Source organism: Ochotona princeps, chromosome 12 (assembly GCF_030435755.1).
Source record: "Ochotona princeps isolate mOchPri1 chromosome 12, mOchPri1.hap1, whole genome shotgun sequence".
Taxonomy (NCBI): Eukaryota; Metazoa; Chordata; class Mammalia; order Lagomorpha; family Ochotonidae; genus Ochotona; species Ochotona princeps.
Genome location: NC_080843.1, coordinates 10,612,701 through 10,636,225, shown reverse-complemented (window position 1 = coordinate 10,636,225; position 23,525 = coordinate 10,612,701). Strand labels below are relative to the sequence as shown.

At 42.4% G+C, this 23,525-nt stretch overlaps 1 protein-coding gene across 1 annotated transcript in view; it reads left to right on the top strand.

Moving 5' to 3' along the window:
- The first annotated feature begins 3,642 nt into the window (after positions 1 to 3,642).
- IPO5 (importin 5) overlaps positions 3,643 to 23,525 on the top strand; it is a 56,541-nt gene continuing 36,658 nt past the window's right edge. Inside the window, exons 1-2 of the mRNA XM_058670516.1 lie at positions 3,643 to 3,723; positions 21,188 to 21,291. The gene's annotated coding sequence lies outside the window, so the exon portion shown is untranslated. The remainder of the gene's footprint in view (positions 3,724 to 21,187; positions 21,292 to 23,525) is intronic.

The following is a 23,525-nucleotide window of genomic DNA, read 5'->3' as shown; positions in this document are numbered from 1 at the left end:
AACCTTTCTCCCACTCCCAATTTGAGCAGTTCCCAGGGCTAGGGAGACACCAGATATCCTAAAAAACTAGGTTTTTGTTGGTGCTCATCTTGTTGAAACCTGCTGGCCATTGGGTCTGAGTGATACTCGGACCTATTTTGACCCATAGGGTACAAGTGCAATGCTCTGATCTGGAACTGAGTTTACTCCCAGGTCAGCACATGCACAGCTCACTGTTAATCCTGCAGTCTTAGAGCCTTTGCCACATTGTACAACATGGGAACCTGATGTGCCACTGGTGGAAATCTGGATCTGCTGGCTGTTAGGTCTGGGAGCTACCCGGACCTATTTTGGGTAGAACCTGTAGTTTGCTAAGTTGGTGCAATGCACTGAGCCAGAAATGAGTTCACTCCAAACGCAATGCATGCTCAGTCCTGTCCCACAATGTTTGCCTCCCTACACAAAATGGTGGCCTGATGCAGCTCTGTTGGGGGTCTGGGCTGTGAATCCAGCCTGTTTCCACACAGCCTTTATAGGAACTGCTGCTTTCTCTCTGTTCCTGGTCGAATCAAACAAATCAGCAGGACAGACAGTTCTTGGCCTGGGTTCACCTACTGAGCTTCCAGTGAACTCCCCGCCTTTACTAGCTGCTGTGGGGTTCTGGTCGCCGCTGGTGGAGCTCAGATCGTCACTTGCTGACTGCCACTGGGGTATCTTGTCATTGCAACACCACACCGTGGTCTCCACTACTTTCCCACGTCCGTCAGTCTCCAGGTGCCCCTCTGCCATCCGCCTGTCCTCTCCTGTCTTCTGGAATGTGCCCTCTCTGCTTCACCCTGGTTAATATTTCTCCATCTGTTTAAACAGGTCCTTACCCTATTCTGCCATCTTGATTCTAGTCATTTATTGATTCTTTTTTTTTTTAAAGATTTATTCATTTTTTTTATTACAGCCAGATATACAGAGAGGAGGAGAGACAGAGAGGAAGATCTTCCATCCGATGTTTCACTCCCCAAGTGAGCCACAACGGGCCGGTGCACGCCAATCCAAAGCCGGGAACCTGGAACCTCTTCCGGGTCTCCCACGCGGGTGCAGTATCCCAAAGCTTTGGGCCGTCCTCAACTGCTTTCCCAGGCCACAAGCAGGGAGCTGGATGGGAAGTGGAGCTGCTGGGATTAGAACCAGCGCCCATATGGGATCCCGGGGCGTTCAAGGCGAGGACCTTAGCCGCTAGGCCACGCCACCACCGGGCCCCATTTATTGATTCTTAAACTCTGTGCATTCTGATTTCAGACTCTTGCAGAAGTAAAATGTTATAAGGAACACTGCCCAAGAGCAAAAAGGTTACCACACAGCACAGAATGGAAGTGGAGATGAAAAAGCTAGGAGGCACCTCAGAACATTGAGGATTCGCAGAGATAGTAGAGAGGGACAGCGCTTAACCCTTGCGTTTCCAAGGAACGAAGAGGTCCCACAAGAAGGATCAACAGGACTCCCATGAAACAATTTAAAAATGGAAAACATGGGCCCAGCACAGTAGCCTAGTAACTAAAGTCCTTGCCTTACATCCGCTGGAATCCCATATGGGCACAGACAAAAGATCTTCCTCTCTGTCTCTCCTCCTCTCTGTATATCTGGCTGTCCAATATAAATAAATGTTTTTAAAAAATAGAAAACATGGAATTTATTGTTTACTCATCAGCTTAGTCAATAAATGGAATAATTAAGCATCAGGTACCCCAAAACTAGGTTGTGAAGCACTAGCATGTCATGGGCCAAAACTGATAGGATGTCATCTAATAGTCTTTTTTGGGGGGGATTTATTTATTTTTATTGGAAAGGTGGTTCACTCCCCAAGAGGCCGCAACGGCTGGTGCTGAGCCAATACGAAGCCAGGAGCCAGGAACTCTTCTGGGTCTCCCCCACGGGTGCAGGGTCCTAAGGCTTTGGGCCGTCCTCGACTGCTTTCCCAGGCTACAAGCAGGGAGCTGGATGAGAAGTGGAGCTGCCGGGACATGAACCAGTGCCCATATGGGATCCCGGTGCATGTAAGGTGAGGATGTTAACCTCTAGGCTACTGTGCCTAATTTTAGCTCCTACATATAACAGAACAGGCAGTGTGAATCTTTCTCGGTCTGGCCTATTTCACTGACTCCATGCTCTGCAAATGATGGACTTTCATTTTTTCCTGTAAGCAGCTAATATTCAATTGTACATATACAACCACATTTTGCTTTTCCATTCCTCTGACAATGAACACCTTAGTTGATACTAGATTTTGGCTATGGTGAATATGCTGCTGTGAACATGGCACTGCAGGTGTCTCTGATTCATTCTGTTCAAGACTTTGGGCACGTACCCAGTGATAGGACGGCTATTTCTAGTTTGTTTTTTAAAAAGATTTATTTTTACTGGACAGTCAGATATACAGAGAGGAGGAGACAGAGCAAGATTTTCTGTCCAATGGTTCACTCTCCAAGTGACCGCAATGGCTGGAGCTGAGCCAATCTGAAACCAGGAGCAAGGAGCCTCTTCTGGATCTCCCATGGGTGCAGGGTCCCAAGGCTTTAAGCCATCCTTAACTGCTTTCCCAGGCCACAAGCAGGGAGCTGGATGGGAAGTGGAGCAGCCAGGATTAGAACTGGCAGGTATATGGGATCCCAGTGCGTGCGAGGCTAGGACTTTAGCCACTAGGCTTTAGCACCAGGCCCGTTGGTTTTTGTTTTTTAATCCCCACACTGTGTTCCACGGCGGCTGCACTAATTTATATTCCCACCACTAGTATGTAATGGTTCCTCTTTCTCTACCTCCTCCCCATCATTTGTCACTAACAGTTACATTACAAACCAGAATGCGATAAACTTAACAAGAAATTTCCCACTGCTCCCATCTAAATCTGTCTTCAGATCAGTTTCCCTTTCCAGCATTGAGCAGTGAACAGAACAGAAATCCACAGGCCGGGTACTCATGGTTTCTAAAGTAAACTTGATGCCAGGTGTTCTAGCAACCAGTCTGAGCAGTCCTCAGAGCATGGCTTTCAAATCTCGACACTTTTCCTTCTCCGGTTTAAGGGGCACTTGGGTTAGCCTGGGAACCCCTGCACAGCTCAGGTCTGTGAGGTTGGGGTGCTGCTCAGGCTGAAGTAGCCAACAGCCTGACACTGCTGACCTGCTGCAGCGGGTCACAATTGTCCTCAGGTGTCTCCACGGTGACCTCTCTAAGCCATGAGGTCGGAACTGCGGCTTAATGACATCCACGACTGGAGTGACCAGAGTGCTGAGAACAGCTTGGACTACTGTAAGTAATCCCCCAGCCTCACACTTGGATGAAAAGGCCAAGAATGTGCACCATGCTTGGGCACAGAGCGGCGACCCCTGGAGGGGCAGGTGTCTCTCTAGCAGATCCAGGTGGTCCCCTTAGCGCTCTTGGTGTCACCAAAGCCGCTACCTGGGAAGGAGGGCAGGTCAGAGCACATGATTCTGAGAAGCTCCAGACAGAAACCCAGAATGAGAGAGGGGAGTGTTGCACATTTGCCTGGGTGTTGGGCTGTAAATGAGCAGGGGCTGGCCTCTGAGGGCCTAAAGAGCATCACTCAATTCCATAGCCCAAGATTGTTGTCCACAAATCGCAAAATCCTCAGAGATGCGTTCTCATTTCCTCTAGGTGGTTCCGGGGAGAAACCTGTCCAGGACCCATGTACGGCCACAGCTGTTTTCCCTGATCTGGGTCCTTGCAGCACCCACGTAAGTGCAGTTATTTCAGAGATCTTATCGTGTCTGACCACCACAAGCTCAGGTCCTCACTTCCTTTAGAACCAAAAGCTCCTGCTCTTATCTGCTAGACTTACGGTAACCATTTCTTGCTCATTTCACCTGTTACTGCCCAGTTCACTAAAATCCAACCAGCCAGGATTATCGACCGCCTGAAAGTACTCTGCTCCTCAGTGGCTCTTCTTGCTCACCCGTTTCAGTGCGTTAGGCTTGCGTGCATTACAGGGAAGTCCTCAGAGAGGCTGAACATGAGTACATTTCAGCTTAGTTTTCAGCAGCCGGGAACCAAGCAAACATGGAAAACATCATCTCATTGTGAAGAAACCTACTGCTCTGTGATCAAAAGCCTGCCAGCCAGGGGAATGAGGCAACTATGTAACTACCCCTCAGTGGGAGTGAAAAAGCCAAAATGTCATCTTACAAAGAAAAGAGTTGGGTTGGATTTGCAAAATGACAATGCCCTTCTTACATACAGTCTAATTCAGACCTTCCAAATTTTGCTTTATTCCTCGATCATTCAAAACTTCAAACAGATCCATGTAGAAACATTAACGGCACTAGTATGAGTGGTACTTTCAGTGTGTGTGTGTGTGTGTGTGTGTGTGTGTACTGTTCATTTTAAAGCAAGTTTTGTTTATTTATTTGAAAGAGCAACTGGCAGAAGAGAACAAGACAGGGATCTTCCATTCACCAGTTTACTCCCCAGCTGCCCACCACAGCTAGGGCTGGACCAGGACTCCTGGCAGGAAGCCAGTCCCTTGAGCCAGCATTGGCTGCCTGCTTCCTACCTACCAGCAGGAAGCTGGATCTGGGGCAGACCAGGGACTCAGGGACAGGCACCTGCAGTACGGACGCCAGCATCTAAAGGGGCGTCCTCATCACTACAGGAAACATGTACTCCAGAGGAGCTAAACTTCTGGGACACAGTTATAAATCCCAAATGAAAACTACTTACATCGATAGGAAACAGGAGGGTACTTCAACACGTGCATGGTGGGAAATGCAATTAAGAAGAAAGGACTTCCATCCGTTGGTTCACTCCCCAAGTGGTTGCGACAACCAGAGCTGAGTCAATTGAAGCCAGGAGCCAGGAGCCTCTTCTGGGTCTCCCACACAGGTGCAGGGTCCCAAGGCCCATCCCAGGCCACAAGCAGGGAGCTGGAAGGGAAGTGGAGCAGCAGGAACATGAGCCAGTGTCCGTATGGGACCCTGACACATGCAAGGGGAGGACTTCGACCACTAGGCTACTGCACCGGGCCCCATGCATAGTACTTTTACAACATGCACTTCCCATGAGGTTGGTGTAGGTCTCTCGGAGTCCGTCCCTTCCCTGTGTCCTGCTCCTTTATCTCCTGCTGTGCTTGGTTACCCAGGTTCCCAAACACACAGCAAAGCAGGGAGTGAAAGCATTGACAAGTGCAGACAGCTGTCATTTTAGGTTACAGCTACAGTGACAGCTGACAGGCAGGGGCACTGGAAAGAAAATACTTCTAAAAACCAAGCAAACGGGGAATTCACTAGCTGCAAAGCTTCACCTGGGCTCAGGACACCCACACCCATACGGGAGTGTTTGTGTTTGAGTCCCACCTCTGCTCCCAGTTTCAACTTCCTGCTAACGCTCACCCCAGGAGGCAGCAGGTGACGATGCAGGTGTTTGCATCCTTGCCACCCACACAGGCAATTTGGATAGAGTTCTGTCTTCTGCCTTCAGCATGGGCTTGGACAAGCTAGAGAAGCTGTTTAAAGAGTTATCAGCACACTGCAGATCTCTCTTTCTCATTCTTACTCTCACTCTGCTAGCTCTAGCTCTCTCTGCCTTTCAAATGAATTTTTAAAAGCATTTTAAACCAGACACTTTAGAGCTCAGATGCAAGAGATTTAGAGTAATCTCATCACATGGAGAGTGATGTGGTGTGGCCCCCATAGTCTTCACTTTGCTGTGATAACTGATAAGGGACCATGTAGTGTTGGAACTAGACAGAAACCCTTGGAACCCTGTCCAGCCCCGTCAGTTTACAGCTGAGGATGCGCTTGGAGTCCCTGTACAGGATGAGAGTGGGTGAGCGGTGACATGACAAGGACAGTCAGGCCCTCCGGACACAGAAGGCCAGCTCATATCCTCTCCACACGACCTCAGAAGTAATTTCATGTTTCTAAAGACTATATAGAATGCACTGTTTAAGATGTTTTTATGCTATGGCAGTTGAGTTGGTTATGTAAGTGAATTAGACCAGATAACATAGAAGATTCTAAAGCATAGAAAGAGGCCCAACTTTTGTTAGCTGTCATTATGATTTTAAAAATCTGAAATGTGGGCCCGGCGGCGTGGCCTAGTGGCTAAAGTCCTCGCCCTGAACGCCCCGGGATCCCATATGGGCGCCGGTTCTAATCCCGGAAGCTCCACTTCCCATCCAGCTCCCTGCCTGTGGCCTGGGAAAGCAGTCTAGGACGGCCCAAAGCTTTGGGACACTGCACCCGCGTGGGAGACCCGGAAGAGGTTCCAGGTTCCCAGCTTTGGATCGGGGCGCACCGGCCCGTTGCGGCTCACTTGGGGAGTGAAACATCGGATGGAAGAACTTCCTCTCTGTCTCTCCTCTCTGTGTATATCCGGCTGTAATAAAATGAATAAATCTTTAAAAAAAAAATCTGAAATGTAAAATTATTTAACATTTTAATAATAATACTTTAAAGTATTTCACTCTGCCAGAAAATTTTTCAGGAAGCAATCAATAGCTGGAAGCAAAGGGTGTTCTTAGAAGAGCTTTCATGTGTACTCTGGTCACTGTATCCTTCTTTTCTTTTTTAAAAATTGTCATTACTATTTTCCATGATACAGTTTTGTAGGTCTAGGGATCCCCTTCCCTTCCCCTTCCTCCCTTCCCATTTTGCCTCTCACCAATCCTGCCCTCTCCCATATTATGACAGTAGTGTAGTCCTTTAGCAACAGTGACAAGTTTAACATTCTGTTATTTAAGTGTATCACGGCACTGTAGCTACGTACAGGCAAATGTAGAATATCTAGCATCCCATTGCCATGGTATTTTTTACTGTTTCATTGGGAGTCCTCTTTTATTCAAGAGTACAGATGCATCCTGTAGTGTACCTTCACTTCCCATGTGTTAGCCCCCATCACACAGTTCACCCAGGAGAATATATGTATATATTTGTTCACCTGTCTATCTATCTGTTATGTGTCTTGCATGAAGACTGTCTCATATCAGAGAGAACATATGGTATTTGTCCTTTTCAACTGGCTTATTTCACAGTCTAACCTCTTTATCTTGACTTGGTATTAGAATCTACGACCATGTAAGATGCTGGATAAATATATATGATCTTTAAACATTACATAATGATTAATAACTTAACCACTTTCATTTTCTTCTAGTTTTAAATTAGAGTATTTATCATACTTCCACAGAAATGATTTAGCTTTTACTCACTATTTTATAAGCACTAAATAGTCAACTTACTATGGACCAAGTCACTTGTGGAGCAAGATTCTGCAAACTGAGCCTAACCAGTCTGAACAGTAACATAAGGGGATCCCTTTCTAGTAAAGACATTTGGGAACAAGCGCTAATATTTCTAGTCCATCAAGTATGTAGTTACATTTCTGGAGACAACACTTTTCTTTGAGAATAGCAGAATCCATGTACCCGTTGCATTTTAACGCGTGGATTTACCCCGAATCACGATTCTACATAGCAGATGAGCCTTAAAACATTCTCTTCCTTTTCCCAATTTTTCTCCATAATCCGAAAAGTACAGGCTATTATATCTCTGAATAATCAAACACAAACTTAAGCATAAACAAAACTAATTAGATAAATGTTTACATTGAGAAGGATGAAAACAGTGTCTGATATTTCAGCATTATTTTGTCATACAATTCTTTCAGTGATCAACAAAATTCCATATTGTCAATGCAGTTTCTAAGTGAGAAGGTGAATAAGTAAGTTAGATGGTGGTTACTTCCTTAGCACCAAGTCAAGTCTACCAGGGAAAACATAAAAACAAATTTCTTGGCTGATGATTTTTGCACAGTTCACTTTTTCTTATCCTTCATGCTTGCTTGTTTAGCCAACTAACTTTACATTCACTAGTGGCTTTCTAAGTGTGACAGCAAGCTTTGCAATCAGGAGGATGCCGGGAATTGGAACCTCAGTGACTAATGTAAAGTGTATCATCCCCAGTTTTCTTTTAAGATCTTTGAGTTTTATAATTATCTGGAAACCTCCTGAGTCTGATCTTAAATCACCAGCGACCTTGGGGATAAGACCTTGACTTTCCTCTCATCCCAAGGTGTCACCCATTTCCACACCTTTCAGTGCCGTAAAAGTAATGGCTTGACGGACATTTCCAGGTCTGCCCTCTCCCTGGACTCCAGGAGTTTTCTCTGTCCACCTGCTTGCTGGACCTCACCCTTGCACTGTCTGCTGGGCATCCCAGGTTATCATGAAGGAAATCCAATTCTTGTTTTTCGTCTCTCCAGATCTCCCCCTACACCTCTGCACAACATAATGCCTCACAAGTTGCCTAAAACCTCAGGATTCCTCACCAATTGCCTAGAACCTCAACCTTTTCAAAGGATTTGCCAAAGAGCTAATGCTGAACAGCATCAGGGCCCCCTCAGTTATTCAAGAGCCATCCAAACCAAGTAACTTTCAAATGTCATGGAACTTGGGTCTGCTTCTACAATCCAAGGCCAACACCATTTTCAGAAGAAAGCTAGTTAAAATTGACCACTGTGGACACCATCAGAGGCCTCCATCATAGTCCAAGCCATCATCTATTATGGAACACAGTAATGGCTTCCTACAATTCCTGCAGCTTCCTTACTTCCCCTTCTAGGTCCTGTGTCCTATATAACAGCCCAGGTGTGACCACACACATCACAGCCTTTACTCAACCATCCAATGGCAATGCTGGCCTCTACCTCCCAGCTCGTTCCCTCCATGCTCATTCTCTTCCAGCTGTATTTTTCCTTCCTGGAATATTCGAAGCTTGTTTGGGACTTGGGAGTTTTTGTCGTGTTTTCTCTGCTTGGTAGAACCTCCCCTATTTCTTCACTTGTCTCATCTTTCAGCTCAGACATCACTATCCCTCAGAAGACTATGTTCCCTAGCAGCACTCCAAGCACACTCGTCTTTTCTGAGCTCCTCATCCATTTTCCACTGATCACTGCATGCAATTATCTTCCTGGCTTCTTTGATTAGTGTCTCACTTCTTTCAAAAGATGTAAGGTCATGAAGATGGGAATCCTATCAGCAAGCTCACCACCGAATCCCAGAGCCCAGCAGGACTCCCAGCCACATGAATGAATGAAAGGTTCACTAAATAGATACATGTGCAGTCAAGCGCAGCAGAAAGAAGTACTACACATAGGAGAGGAGGCATTACAAGATACCGACCTCCGTAAAGTCCTTTTCATTTCCTTCTCAGTAACAGTTAGTATAGTCTTTCTCAACATCTGTGCTGCCAGTAGCTATGAATTTTTTAAAAGATTTATTTTTATTTTTATTACAAAGTCAGATATACAGAGAGGAGGAAAGACAGAGAGGAAGATCTTCCATCCTATGATCCACTCCCCAAGTGAGCACAACGGCCAGTGCTGAGCCAATACGAAGCCAGGAGCCAGGAACTTCCTTCCGGGTCTCCCACACGGGTGCAGGGTCCCAAGGCTTTGGGCCGTCCTCGACTGCTTTCCCAGGCCACAAGCACGGAGCTGGATGGGAAGTGGAGCTTCCGGGATTAGAACCAGCGCCCGTATGGGATCCCAGCGCTTTTAAGGTGAGAACTTTAGCTGCTAGGCCACTGTGCCAGGCCTGTAGCTATGAATTTGAGATGGGGACTGATGTTACAATTAATACTGTACTGAGTATGTCAACTTCATGCATGAGGAAAAATGTAGATGCCATATTTATAAATAGCAAAAAGGTGAAAAGAAAGACACATAGGCTCAATTGTATTTGAATATTCCTATTTCTTTTCTCTCTCATTATTGGCCCCATAGGGGCCAGCACCATGGCTCAATAAGCTAATCCTCCACCTGCAAGTGCCTGCACCCCCATATGAATACCAGTTCAAATCCAGGCTACTCCACTTCCCATCCAGGTCCCTGCTTGTGGCCTGGGAAGGCAGTGGGCCGCTACACTCATGTGGGAGACCCAGATAAAGCTCCTGGCTCCTGGCTCCTGGCTTTGGATCAGCTCAGCTCTGGTTGTTGCAGCCATTTTAGGAGTGAACCAGTGGATGGAATATATTTTCCTTGTTCTCCTTCTCTTCATATATTGGTCTTTCTTCTTTTAAAGACTTTTTTTTAAATTGGAAAGCCAGATATACAGAGAGGAGGAGAGATAGAGAGGAAGGGAGATCTTCCATCTGATGATTCGCTCTCCAAGCGGCCACTACAGCTGGAGCCCAGGAACTTCCTCCAGGTCTCCCATGTGGGTACAGGGTCCCAAGGCTTTGGATCGTCCTCAGCTGCATTTCCAGGCCACAAGCAGGGAACTGGATGGGAAGCGGAGCAACCAAGATTAGAACTGGCAGACATATGGGATCCCATGGCATGCAAGGCAAGGACTTTAGCAGCTAGGCTACTGCACTGGGCCCATAATTGATCTTTCAAATAAAAATAAATCTTTTAAAAATGCAGGTCATGAATATCATCCATATATTCTGAAATCAGATAAAAACATTGTGAATATAGAAAAACTCAGTCACTAAGGTCTGGTTCAACTTGCTCCATATCTCTAACAAAAAAAATATTTTTAATGACCACTTTATTTTAGAAAAATCACTCTATTGACACCACTTACATACCATAACATTCAACCTTTTGAAGTGTACAATTTGTAATTTAACACCCACAACCTGTATCACAATCAAGAATAGTTTCTTCACCAAAAAGATAAAATCCATATTGGAGCTAGGGTTGTAGCACAGCAGATTGGGACACCCACATTACAAATACAGCTTTTTTATTATTGTTATTATTATTATTGTTTTTGATACAATTTAGTTGGCAGTGGCTCTCCCCTCCTTCTCCCCCAAACTCCCCCCCCACTCTGTTCTCCCCTCTAGGTTCATAACGTGTGTCTATCATGAATTTTCCAAAGTCCATCATGCTTCCTCTGGAGCCATGTAGGAGAATAACTTTTCCTTGTAGGTTAATTTTGTATCCTGAGGCCCTAATGTAGGTACAGTGAGGATTAGGTCTTCGTTGTTTATGGGCTGTACCAATAATAGTGATAAAGGGGACATTGACTATCTCAGGTGATTATAAACAATCAACCTCTTATGGATGGTTGATTAATGAATTACATCACAAGATCTTGTTACAGAAGGTACAGGTAAGTATGAAGTGACATAGAGTAAGATTCATATATAATATCTCTAGATTTGACATTATATTATCTTGTATCTGACCTTTTGGGGTTGGCTCATTTCCCTCAGCATAATGATCTCTAGCTTGGCCATTTTGGCCACAAAGTAATGCATCTCATTTTTTTAATCGCCAAGTAGTATAGTGTAGATGAACCACAGTTTCTTTATCCAGTCCTCTGTTGATGGTCATTTAGGTTGCTTCCATGTTCCTGCGATTGTTGATTGTGCTGCAACAAGCATTGGGGTGCATGTTGGTTTGTCATGTAACAAGTCTTTTGGATATATTCCTAGAAGTAGTTTTGCTGGGTCATATGGTAGGTGGATTTTCAGTTGCCTAAGCATTCTCTGTACTGACTTCCATAGTAGCTGCACTAGCCTGCATTCCCACCAGCAATAGAGCTCTAACTTGAGTCCATGCTACTGACCCAGCTTCCTGCTAAGGCTTCCTGAGAGACAGCATCAGGTAGTTCAAGAACTTGGCTCCCTGACACCCACACTGGAGACCCAGGAGTTCCTGGTTCCTGGTTTTGTCCTGGTCCAACCCTGATTAGTGAGGGCAATGAGGGAGTGAACCAGCAAGTGGAAAATACCTCTTTCTCTCTGTTGCTCTTTTCAAGTAGAACAAATAATAATAAGCATTAAAAGGAAAAGAAGAAAAAGAGTGAAAGACATTCCATATCCATTAGCAGTTACTCATTCCCTCCCTGCTCTCCCCTACCCCACTACAGCCCCACAATGACAACCACAATCCTACATCCTGTCTCAGGAGGCTTGGTTATGCTAGACATTTTATATAAAATAGAATCCCCTCAAATGTATTTTGTGTGTTTTATTTCTTTAGTATAATGATTTTAAGGTTCATCCACATTATGCCATGTATCTGTTATTCCATTTTTCATTGAAAAATAATATTCCATTGAATAGTTTTATTCCATTTTGTTTCTCAATTCACCAGTTGATGGAAGCTTGCATTGCTTCTACTATTTTGCTGTCCTGAGTATGTTACTATGAATATTCACCAGTTTTTGTGTAAACATGTTCCTGCTTCTCCAGGAAATATACTTAAGAGTAGAACTGCTAAATGGGAAGGTCTCTTCAATAAATGCTGTTGGGACAACTGGCTGATAGCCTGCAGAAACAAGAGGATAGACCCACATCTTTCACCATACACTAAGATTAAATCTAAATGGATAAAAGACTTAACCTACACCCAGAAACCTTCAAACTTTTAGAAGAAAATGTTGGAAACACCCTGCAAGAGCTAGGTGTCGGCCCTGACTTCCTAAAAAGGACACCAAAAGCACTAGCAATCAAGGCCAAAATAAACAAATGGGACTTTATCAAACTAAGAAGCTTCTGCACAGCAAGGGAAACAATCCAGAAAGTAAAAAAGCAACCCACAGAATGGGAGATCTTTGCACATTACATAGGTGATAGGGGGCTAATCCCCAGAATATACAAAGATCTCCAGAACAACCTAAACACCAAAACACACAAACCACTGAAGAAGTGGGCACGGGAAATGGGCAGACGTTTCACAAAGGAACAAACCCAAATGGCAAACAAACATGAAAAAATGCTCAAGTTCCTTGGCAATAAGGGAAATCCAAATTAAGACAACAATGAGGTACCACCTAATGCCAGTAAGAATGGCACACATATAAAAAACCACCAACAACACTTGCTGGCGAGGATGTGGGGAAAAGGGAACCATACTCCATTGCTGGTGGGACTGCAGACTTGTACAGCCTCTATGGAAATCAGTATGGAGAACACGCAAACAACTGAAAATCAGCATACCATATGATCCAGCAATAGCACTCCTAGGAATATATCCAAAACACCTGTTACACGAGAAACCTACATGCACCCCCATGTTCATAGCAGCACAATCAATAATCACAAAAACTTGGAAGTAACCGAAATGCCCATCAACAGAAGACTGGATAAGAAAGCTATGGTTCATTGACTCCATGGAATATTACTCAGCTATTTAAAAAAATGAAATGCAGTTTTTTGTGGCCAAATGGGCCCAACTGGAAACCATTATGGTAAGGGAAATGAGCCAATCCCGAAAAGTTAAATACCACATGTTTGCCCTAATATAAGATGAAATTGTGTCAATCCAGAAAATAGTACCTGTACATTGTAATACTATTTCAACCTCAAACAGCCTGTATCTAATGCAATAAGATAATGTGATGTAACCTATAAATCAACAATCAATGTGAGTCAGACTGCTTATGTTCTACATCAAAGAACTGTAAAACCTAACATACTTTTAATACCCTATGTTGTTCCATAATGAGGAGGGAGAGCAGAAAAATCTTTCATCACCCTAGAAGGTGTGAGGAAGACAGGAAGTATAACCTATCAGGATCATAACTGGTAACTCATAGACAACAGACTCGAATCAGCATTAGACAATAGTAAAACTACAAAGGCATATGGCAGGAATCAGGAGCGATCCTTAACAGGCTCCTTAACAACCTCTTAACAGGAGGTCATAAGCACAGAGCAGGGGGGACCCCAGAGTGGAGCAGGCAGGCAGAAGGAGGCTTGTATCCCAACCCTGAAGACTCCCAGATCCTCACCAAGGACTATCAGGACTACATCCCAACTGCCAAGGAGACCATGGGGAATTGGAGTGCCTTCGGAGTGCCAAGAACTCTGAGGTTACCCACCCCCATTTGGATCTACCACATGGGATGGAAGAAACCCAAATCCTGCCTTGCAGGATCCAAGGTCATTGGAACGACAACCAGGAGCACTGAGTAGTCCGCAGAAACAGAAGAACAATAAACTTCCTTAGGGACTAGGGAGAGGAGCTTTCTCTGGTCCTTGCCTGGTTCCGACTCTGGGTCCCCATCCTCTCTCCTAATGACCATCAGGATCGCTCCAGAAACCCCTCAAAACAAACAAATTAACAAAAAAACTAGAATAGAGAACAACAAGGAAAGCTTAGAAACAGACAGGAAACAGCAGGGATGCACTTATAACTCACTGGGTGGGACACAAAGATTAGTTACTCCTCACTGGGGTATTGAAGATTTCTCTGCACACCCCTCCTAAAACTGTTCACCTAAACTGCTGACATATGTCTTGTTAGAGTTACAGAGTTAGACTACCCGAAAAACAGCCAGGTTCAGCAAAATCATGCTTCAACACAATAAACTGCTAAATACTAAAATTAAAATAGACATGAGACAGCTGAATAGTAATCTATAGCCATTTTAAGGTGTATAGAACCCGGTTGTATATAAACTAATAATTGAAATATCAATGTACCCGACTAAGCAAGGCTATAACACCTGTGCGCTGCATGTGGACTAGATCAGGGCCGCAGCATCAGCTGGCAGAAGCTGGCACTGGGGACTAATTCTGTAGAGTCAAATCACAGGACCACCTAAAGAGTGCATAAACCGGAACTGAGAGACCTGGGAGGGAAAAAGTGGGTTCCCCCTTCCTGGATCACTATTCCTGTGGGAGGGCATGAAAACTAGGACGGGGGCTGGGATGGCTAGATAGAGAGGCACTCAACAACATCTGTGAGGGCTGGATGGTTGAGTTGATTAGATAGAACTAAGCTTTAATACCCATTGACAAGTACCAGAGCCAAATGGGATGGGGGACAGACTGGTCTTCTGCTACACATACTGGCAAACCAGGGTAGGGGGCAGGCTTGGTGGGGGTTATTGTGGGTCGCCCCGACTAGGCTGCAGCTCCCACTGGTTGATGTAAGGGCCGAACCAGACTGGACTGCAACACCCATTGGTTCCAGTGCAACTCGGGACTGAAAACAGAACCAACCCAGCAATTGCAACCACCAGCCGATCGGGGTGATGGACTGTGCCGGGCCCTGTGCTTGCTAGAACATACAAAAAACTAATCTGGGAATACCTCAAAGTATCTTTGGAGATTTCCCCAATCGAACTGCTGGACTCAGAACTCTAACCAAGAAAAGACAGAAGACAGAACGGGTCATTCATCTCAGCTATATGTTGGCAGCAAATTATGGGGCAAACGGAGACTTTATGATGGACCATGTCAATCAGTGGACGACCTCATCGAGCGAAACTGGCAGCGATTCATAACTGGAGAACTATTAACACCACTTGGGCACATATCTCAGAGCATGCCCCACATCCGGGACTCGGGGTGGGCGGGAAACCGGGTGGGGCTTCTCCCTCAATGTCCCCCTTTACCTCAGATGCATGATGGAAACAATATGGACATAATGGCATTACCCACTTTCCTATCCCCCTGAACCTTTTTTTCTTTTTTTTTTTCTTTTCTTTTTTTTCTTTTCTTTTCTTCTTTTTTCCTTTAACTGTAATTAACTATGTAGATTGTCAACAATACAATAAAAAGAAAAAAAATCTAAAAAAAAAAAAGAAGAGAAAAGAAATATCAATGTAGAAGTCACAGGATGTGGTTCAGAACTTATATTCTTTTTTTTCTTTTTCTCTTTTAACATATTGGTTACTCAATACCATGTCAACTAATTCCATAACGTTATAAATTGTTACCGATGTTATGTCGGGGCTTTTAATTGATCGGGATGATACTCTGCGGGCTCTACCTTCAGACCAGAGATGGTCTCCCCAAGAAACCGTTGAACTTATCTGGACAATAAGATGCTGGACTGTATGCTTGGTTGATGCTTGCAATGAAAGAATCTCAACTGAATTTGAACTGTGGTAATGCAACAAGGTGGAGGAATCCACCATGGGGGGGGCGGGTTGCGGAGGGGTAGGGGGAATCCCAGTGCCTATAAAATTGTGTCACATAATGCAATGTAATCAATAATAATAATAAAAAAAAGAGTAGAACTGCTAAGTCATATGGCGACTGTGTTCAACCTTTTGAGGAACTGTCAGACTGTTTCCAAAATTGGCTACACATTTTACATTCCCATCAGTGAAGCAGGAAGCTTCTAGAATGACAGGCCGAATATCTCCACACTCTTGCCAGTATTGGTTACTGCCTTTTTATTAAAGTCGTTCTAGTAGATATGAAGTGATCTCATCCTGATTCTGATATGTAGTTCCCAAATAATTAATGATGGCCATCTGCACATTTGGTTTGGAGAAATGTCCATTCAAATGTCCATTTTTCATTGGGTTGTCTTTGTCATTGTGTAAGAATCCTCCATAGATTCTGGGTAAAAGTCTCTAGTATGATACACCACTTGCATATGCGTTTTTCCATCCTGCGAGCTGTCTTCTCACTTTGTTGACGCTGTCCTTAGGCATACAAATGGTTTTGATTTTGTGAAGTCCAGTTTTTCTTTTCTTTTTTTTTTTTTTTTTTGTCTGTTTTGATTTTGGTTTCATTTCTTTAAGAAAGTTGCCTAATCCAAGGTAATGAAGATATTTAATCCTATATGGGGGGTTTAGGGAGGAGTGGAGGGAATCCCAGTGCCTATAAAACTATGTCACATAATGCAATGTAATCAATAAAATAAATAAATAAATAAATAAATAAATAAATAATAGATCAATGGAAAAAAATCCTATATGTTTCCTTCTAAGAACTTTGGCAGTTTATCACATTTTAGGCCCATGGTCCATTTTGAAGTTTGTACACATGTTATGAGGTAGGTGGGTCTACCTTCATTCTTCTGCATATGGATATTTAGTTGTTCCAGAAACATTTGTAGAAAACAGTCGTTTTTCCAAATCAAATGATCTTGACGGCTGTATTTATTAAAGTTTTCTAGAAAAACAGAACTTTTACACATAAAACACACACACACATACTTAAACATGTTTGCAGAAAATTCAATGAAATAATTTATTTAGCGGCGTAAGTATTTGCAATGAAGCAGGTTAATCTGCTATCTTGAATGCCTTCATTCCGCATCAGAGCATGTTGGTTTGAATCCTGGCTACTCCAGGTTTCTGATCTAACTTCCTCTTTGTGTGCCTGGGAGGCATGGAAGACAGCCCACGCACCTGAGTTCCTAACTCTCACGCGGGAGAGCAGGATGGATTTCCTGGCACCTGGCTTATTCCTGGCTGTTGCAGAATCCGGACAATGAATCAGCAGATGAAACATCACTCTCTAACACTTTCCATCACTCTGCCTTTCATGCAAATAGATACTTTTTTACAGTACATTTTTAAATACATGCATAGTTTTTCACAACATGGATTTTCTATGATTTTTTGAGGATTCCTTCTGTGTTATACAAATTTCTTAAAACACAGTAAACTTGCACAACACTGTCAAGTCCAGAACCTGCTGGAAGATAACATGCTTTGCCTAAAGTCAACTGATTACAAATGTTAAATCACATCTACAAATACCTTCACAGTAACATCTGGACTAGTCTTTGACCAATGAATTCGGTATCATAGCTAAGCCAAGTTGAAGCACAAAAGCCATCATCATAACTGCCAAAGTCAACTGACAACCAAGGAAGTTTTATCTCTAGACTATCCATTGCATTCCCTCGATCGATATGTCTGTCATTAAGCTAGTACCACAGGTTCTTGTTTGCTGTTTTCTTATAGCGATTTCTGTATTCCAGAAGTGTGAGTCTTCCAACTCACACTTTGTTGTGTGGTGTTTTTGTTGTTGTTTTGTCTTGTTTTCTTAATTGTTTCGGCTACCCTGAGTCTGGCAATTTCATATAAATTTTAGCATTGACTTTTCTGTTACTAAAGACATGTTTAGAACTTTGATAGGAATTGCCTTGTGTGTACTGACCTATCGAAGAGAATATTCCCAGATCAATCACATTAAATCTTCTAAGACATGAGTACAGAACATGCTCCCATCTATTTAGATCTTTCATTTCTTCCAACCATGTGTTCTAATTTCTAAAGTATTAGATTTCTTCTGTGAAATTTTTTTTCTGAGCATTTTATTAATTTTTTAAGCTTCACTTTATCTATTTGCTAATCAGAGAGAGAGAGAAACGGAGAAAGAGTTTACATCAATGATTTACTCCCTAGATGGCTGCAATGGTCAGGGATGGGACAGGCTGAAACCAGGAGCAACAATTTTAACTGGGTCTCCTACTGGGTACCAGAGGCCCAACCACTTGGGTCAGCAACCACTACTTTCCCAGGCCATTAGCTGGAAGCTGGATAACAAATGGAGGATCCAGGACATGACTGGCACCCACATGGAAGACCAATGACACAGGCAGAGATTTTACCCACTATACCAACAATTCTGACCACCTTTTTAAATGTTATTGCGAATCAAATTGCTTCCCTAATTCATTTTAGCTTATTGCCAACTGAATTTATTTCTATTGGAAATACAATTGATTTTGTATATTGATCTTGATTCCTGCAACGTTGCTGTATCTTATTTGATCTGTTTTTTTGTGTGTGTATGCTTAATATTTTCTATGTAAAAAATCATGCTGCTTATTAATAAAGACGGAAACCCCTGTACAATGTTGAAAAAAAATGGTGAGGATGGCCATTCTCATATTTTTTATCTCAGGGAGAAAGCATTATTTTTCTCCATGGATTATGCTAGTCATTGACAGCTTTTCTGAGGTGGTGGAAGTTCGTCTTGATTCTTAATTTGCTACGTATTTTTATCATGAAAAGGTATTAAATATTGTGAAAAGCTTTTTGTGTTGAGATGATTATACAGACTTTATACTTTGTTCTAGTTTGTGATAGATTTATTTATTTGAAAGGTAGAGTGACAGACAGATAAGAAAGAGAGAGATCTTTCATCTGTTGGTTCATTTCCCAAATGTCCATAACGGCTGAGTCTAAGCCAGGAACAAAGAACTCCTACCTGGCCTCGCACATCAGTGGCAAGGCCATCTTCCACTGGCCATCCAGGAATGTTTGCAGGAAGCTGGACAGGAAGCAGAACAGCCAGGACTTGAACTGCTGCTGCTCACATGGGATGCCAGCACCATACACAATGGTTTCATGTGCTGTGCCACCACACTGACCCTTTTAGAGAATTTTTCTATCGATATTCCTGAAAGACACTGATCTACAATTTTCTTGCCTGGGTTCGTTATCTGAACCACACTGACCTCATAGGATGATTTAGTCTGTGTTCACCCCACTTCTATCTGTTACTAGAATTTGAGAAGACTGGTGCTAATCCTTCTCATGTTTGAAAAAATTCACCAGTGAAACCCATCTCCTCCTGGATTTGTTTGAAAGAATTCACCAGTGAAACCCATCTCCTCCTGGATTTTGGTGGTGGTGAAGTCTTTAGACCATTAATTTTATCTCTTGTTACAGGTATATTCAGATTTCCTATTCTCTCTTAACAGTGCTGAAAACTTGTCATTTAGAAATTTATCCATTTTATTTATTCTATCTAATTTGTTGGAATACACTTATTATACATTTTTTTAAATTTCTAAAGGCTTGGTAGTTATGTCCTCACTTTCATCCCCCACTCTAGTATTGGGATATGTTCTTCCTTTCTTTCTTTTTTTCTTGGTCAATATAGTCAAAGGTCTGTCAATTTTGTTGATATTTTCAGAGAAACAATTTCACCTGTTTTTTTCCCATTTTCTTCATTATATTTCACCTCTCCATTTCCATCTCTTTTATTTCCACTGCAGTCTTTATTGAAAATCTGACTTTTCTCTTCATTTCTCATTTTCTGGGAAACTAGCTTAGGAGATCAGTTGGTCATCTTATCTCTCTCATAAGTCCCTTTCTTAGAATTTTGTAACTACATTTCCCTATCAGCACTGCTATCATCGTACCCATTACATTTTGCATTTTACAGCTCTTTTCTTGTTCTTCTCAAAGTATTTTCTAGTTTCTCTCGTGATTATTTGGTTCACTTGTTATTTAGAGGAGTGTTTGTTTATTCTCCCACATCCATGTGAATTTCTCTAATATCCATTGGCTCTTGATTTCTAATTTCATTCTATTGTGGTTGGAGAGTATGTCTGGGATGGTTTTAAGGTCTAACACATGGTCCATCCTGGAGTATCTCCCTCTGTATCTGAGAAGAATGTGTGTTCAGCTCTTGCTGGGTAGTCTTACATCTCTCAGGTGTGTTACGGCTTTTATAGTTCTTCATGTCTTCCATGTGTCATTGATTTACCCAGTGTTCCTAGCAGTTATTGAATGTAGGAACTGAAATGTCTAATTTTGCTGACTTGTCTATTCCCTTAATTCTATCCGGTTATGCTTAATGTATTTTGAGGTTCTACCATGAGGTATATGCAAATAATAAAACTACTTTATAATCCTTATGTTAATCCATTGTAAAGATCTCCTCCTTTGTCTCTAATAACACACATAATTATTTTGTTTGATATGAATATAACAATATCAATTCTCATTTGCATGATGTATCTTTTTTTGTTCTCTTGCTTTCAACCTATTTCATTCATATTTTCATTTTTTATTTTTCATGATGTGGTTCCATAGGCACAGGGATTTCCCCTCCCACTTCTTCATTCCCCATCACTGTTTTCTCCCAGAGTTTACAATAATATAGTCCTTCAGCAACAGTCACAAGTCCATAATTCTGCTATTTAAGTGTATACTCACACTGAGGTACAGACAATAGTAGAAAGTCCAGTATCCTATAGCCAAGATATATTTAACAGTTTCACCTGAAGTCCTCCTTTTAGTTTGGAGTAGAGATGCATACTGCAAAGTATCTTCATTTCCCAGTAAGTGAAAATTATATACTTCATCTAAGTGAATATATGTATGTATGTGTTTACTTATCTTGTATTTTGCATGAAAGTTTGCTTTTATCAGAGAGAACATATGATACTGTCCTTTTGGGATTGGCTTGTTTCACTGAGCATAATAGTCTCAAGATGGGATCATTTTGTTAAAAATGGAACCATTTTATTATTTTTTAAAAATATTAGTCGTATTCCCTGGAGTAGATGTATCACAGTTTGTTTATTCATTCCTCTTTTGGCAAGCACCTGAGTTGTTCCCATGTCTTTGTGATTATTGATTGTGCTGCTGTAAACACAGGATTGCAGGTCCTTGATTTAATGTATAAGCATTTATTCCACAAGATAAAATCTAGAGTCATAAAGGTACACAATTGTGTTTCTATCACACCAGCAGGGAAGGAAATTCCCAGGCAAGGAACACTGCTCAAAAAGTACTGTACCATGTCTCTACATCCCTGAGGGTCAAGTTGAAAAACTGGAAGCCACGGAAACTGTAAGGTGAGTGATTTCTCTGGGTGCAAAGTCCCTTCCCTCCATGTAAATGTGCAAAGGATGTGGGACCCCCTGTAGAGCTGGGTGGCTGTCCTTCTCTAGGAAAGCACTGTCCAATACAACACAATGTGATCTACATATGTAAATCAGATATCATTTTTAAAGTTTCTAGTAGCCATATGCTAGCAAGTAAAATAAAGGGAATAATATATCTTAATAATAGAGTATGTTATAAATAAAATTAATATAAATCAAATGATCTAACATCTAGTATCACGTGATTAATAAAAAATTGGTAACAATTTCCTATTTAGTTTTTAAAATTTAATGCGCACTTTATACTTACACATTTCACTTTGAACTAGTTGTATTTCAAGTGGTTAATGGCTACCATATTGGAGTGCAAGTATAAGTAGTTTTCAAGATAGAAGTGGCCTAAACATGTCCCCTGAAAAATAAAAATTAATTTTCTGTAATTATATATTTCTATAATAAAGGTAATAGAAGCACAAACAAAACAGAAATATAAAAATCCAACAGGTCAACATGCAATCAGATTTATGTTTACAAACTTTAGAAATTTAAGTCTACATTAGTAAAATCGGCTAACCCTTATTAAGCCTTTGCCCCATGCCAAAGTTGAATAAGTGGTCAAAAATGATTCTAATATCTCTGTTTCCCAGAAATGGAAACTGAGGTTGAGCAAGGTCAGTTTGCTTGGACAAGGTCACACAGTATGTAAATCGTGCACCCATTATTTGAACTCTCAGCCTGGGGTGACTCTGGAGCCTCTATCCTTAGCCTCCAAGCTTTCCTGCCCCCCTAAAATAAATTCAGCCACCCGCAGATATTCAGTGAACCCCAAATATAAAGCCAGAATACGGAGAGTAAAAGGGTGCACCTGAGTCCCAATGGCTCCTGCTTGTTCAATTCAGCAGCTGGCTGAGGGCCCACTGTGTGAGATATTAGGGTTCAGGAATGGCAGGGTCCCACTTGCCCAAGGCTGCTCTGCTCTCCCTGGGACGGAGGACTTCAAAGCAGGAGTTTGGAAGGTTTGATAAGAATCAGCTTAAAAATGTGAAGAGTTAGGAATGTTTATTTTCAGTTAAAAAAAACTTCACTAACACTTCCTTTTTATTCTTTTTTTTTTTTTACTGGCGGGAGATGACGTCAACCTTAGACTTAGCAGTCACAACATATTCCACAAAACATTTTCTCTGCAGATTAGAAAACTAAAAGAAAAGATAGAAATATACTTTATACACACTTAAATGTGAGGCACACAACTACCCTATCATGTGTAGGTTTAGGAGGACTTAAGATTTTCCTCTTATCTAACTCCTAGATTCACCTAATTACAGCTGATAACATTAACTGCTTTGCACCACACTATGTGAATTCACATGGATTCTCCACAATCTTACAACACCCTGTGAAGAACTATTCCTTCCACTTCACAGATGACAAAACAAAGGCAATGTTCTCTGTCCATGTACCAGGTCAAATCCAAGAAGCTGTAAATAATACCACAGCCTCACATTGTGAACAGCTTCAGCTTACGACTTTCATTTATATTACACCAACTCAGGAACTGCGATATGTAGGAGCTCCTGTCTCTGATTCAGCCCAGACCTGGCTGTTTCGGGAATTCGGGGAAGTGAACCAGCAGATGGAAAATCTATCCTTCCCTGCCATTCTGCCTTTCAAATGACTAAATCTTTGTTTAAAAAAATAATCCTCAACCACCTGATGACATGAACCGACCGAGAGAACTGCCAGTCTCCCTTTTCCCAGCCTCACACTTCTTGCAAGGTGACCTAAGCAAGCATGGCGACAGCCTGTAGCCGAGGTCCTGCCAGGCCCCACAGGCATGCGGGGAAGTTATTTTGAGCTGGCCGTTCCCTTCATCTCCCAACAGCAATGGCAGCTGGTGAGGAGCCAGGGAGACTCGAGTTTTCCAGCCTTGAATTCCACGCCCAATTCTACCCTAATATTGGAATGTCTGTGGGTAATAATATTATGGTGTTTCTTATCAATCCCACTTTAGAGATGAAAAATTTGAAGTTTGATGAAATTTTAAAAATTGATACATCGATTCCTATGGGCTACCTTTAGATAACACTTGAGCTGTTTTCTTAGAGGAAGGTATACTCTTACCAAACAGACAGGATTCTGTCCATGGAAAATGGGCTTCTCAGTGGAGTGATTTCCCTAAAACACACTCTGGAAACGTACTCCCG